The sequence below is a fragment of the Belonocnema kinseyi genome, chromosome 4, assembly GCF_010883055.1.
Source record: "Belonocnema kinseyi isolate 2016_QV_RU_SX_M_011 chromosome 4, B_treatae_v1, whole genome shotgun sequence".
Taxonomy (NCBI): domain Eukaryota; kingdom Metazoa; phylum Arthropoda; class Insecta; order Hymenoptera; family Cynipidae; genus Belonocnema; species Belonocnema kinseyi.
The window spans coordinates 96,404,959-96,407,169 of NC_046660.1; positions in this window are offsets into that span (position 1 = coordinate 96,404,959).

Here is a 2,211-nt window from a genome sequence, read left to right on the forward strand (position 1 = left end):
GCATACTTTGAATAAAATATTTGTTATCATTCTCTTGAAATAAATGTGTTTTTTTCTTGAAAAAATACCGGTTTCATATGTATACACCTGGTATATTTATAATTGAAATGGTAAAAGCATTTCTTCGTGTCGCTGTGGCAATACTACTATTTTCTAGGATATATCTCAGATTGCCACCGAACTCTTGTTAAGATTAATTTTGTAATGCCATATTTTACAACCAATAGTATCTCTGTGTATAGGTTTCATAGATATAAATAATAATTAATTTTAAAAGGTTCTCAAAATTTGAAAGCTTCCTAATATATAAAAGCTTCCAATTAAACTGATGAGCTATTTAAATGCATTTCAGTATTTTCTTAACCTATGTATTTATTATACAGAACTAAAAACTAAAGTTTGTTTAGGATCATCAATACAAAATTTATTCTTGATCTTCTACATAATAATAATGGTTTCCTGCTGACAAAAAAACTAATATTGCCACTAATTTTTATGACGCTCGTCAATATTTGATTATCGTATGAAAAGAATTAGGATTTTCTTCACCTTTAAGTGTCTATTGATTAATTCTTATTAAACCTGATTTCTGTTCTAATTATCTATTATTCTTCTTTCTTAAAATTCGTCGAATATTATTTTCCGAAAAATGTTCACATGGAAATTAGAGCTATGTAAAAGAGCAAGTTGATATAATTTGCAGCAAGCCAAGGTTTTTGATGATGTTGGTAAAACTGTATTTATAGTACTTCCCTCAAGAGTTGGGTCGATCAATGAGAGTGCTTCATCCCATTGTCAAGTATCTCTGAAGAGTAGAAGTTATAATTATAAAATACAAGCACCGAGGATTTCAAATTCAGATTAAGGTCAGGCATAACTTCTACGTCCGGAAGTTTTGAGACAATAGAATAACGTGTCGAGGAGATGTAACTGCACTAACTCTGCAAATTTCATCAAGTTCATTTAAACAATAAAAGAATACAATATATTTCTTTAATGTACACCACCTGCTTTTCAATAATCTAATTAAATGTTATGTTTTTGTTTTAGGTGAGTGCAATATAACCAATGAGCATTATATGGAGAAATCTTGGGTGGATGATTGTAGATATATTAACTCTTTATTTTATAGTAAACGATACGGACTTGCATGTTGGTGGCAGTGAGGGGTTCATTGGGAAGATAAAAATTAATTTATATTGTAGTTGAGGGGGTGGGGATTTGACTAAATAGGGAAAGTGAGGTTAGGTTGGCAAGGGAACGGGGTAGTTTTTTGTTCAGGATTTTCGGCCTGCATAGCGGACAAGGGTGGTTCTTGTAGTGCTGGGGGATGTAACGGGTGAGAAAAGGGTTTTTGAATGGGATTTGAGGGGTGGAATAAGGCAAAGAAACTGAAATTTTAGAGCGCTAAGCGACAGCAGCCTTAAGAGACATCTGTTGGCGGCAGTGCTTACTTTTGTGTATGGATAGGTTACAGTTCCCGACGGACGAGCGGGAGGTGGGCAGCGAGAGTACTGGCAGTGCTGGTATTGAAGTAGATGGGGAGGAAATATCCAGAAGGACACGATGGCCAGTTGTGCGTGGCGCGTCAGGGAGGGCGAAGAATCGGAGCGAAAGAAGAGATCAGGCAAGGGAAAAAGCATCCAGTGCAAGTAAAGGAGAGGATCTGTGAAAGATGAAAAGAGAAAGCAAAGAGAGTCCGGAGAAAAGCGCGCTAGAGAGTCCCTTTAAGAAAAGCGTACGGACACGTAGGTCACCCCCCCCCCCCCAAATGGAGGGGAAAACGAAGAAGGAGGCTATCAGGGTGCTGATAGGCGAGATCAGAGGGTTGAGGGAGGACGTAAGGGGGGCTAAGGAGCAGATGGAAAGTATGAGGAACAATGTAGAAAGTATGTAGAAGGATTGCAGAGTGAGTTGGTGTCGGTAATGAAGGAAAAAGAGGATAAAATAGAGGAGATGGAAGAAGATATTAGGGTGTGGAAGGATAGGGCGGAAAAAATGTTGGAGAAGGTGGAGGGCGAGAAGCAAGGTATTTGGGAGAAAGTGAAGATCATGATAGAAGCAATGGAGTTACGAATGGGGAGAAGAGAGAAGGTAGATAGGAGAAATAATATAGTGATAAGAGGAAGAAGTTCATGGAGAGGGAGAGGTGGAGGGCGTGCAAATGAGGCTTGTAAAGATAGGAGGGGCGATGTATAAGTTTGTGAATGT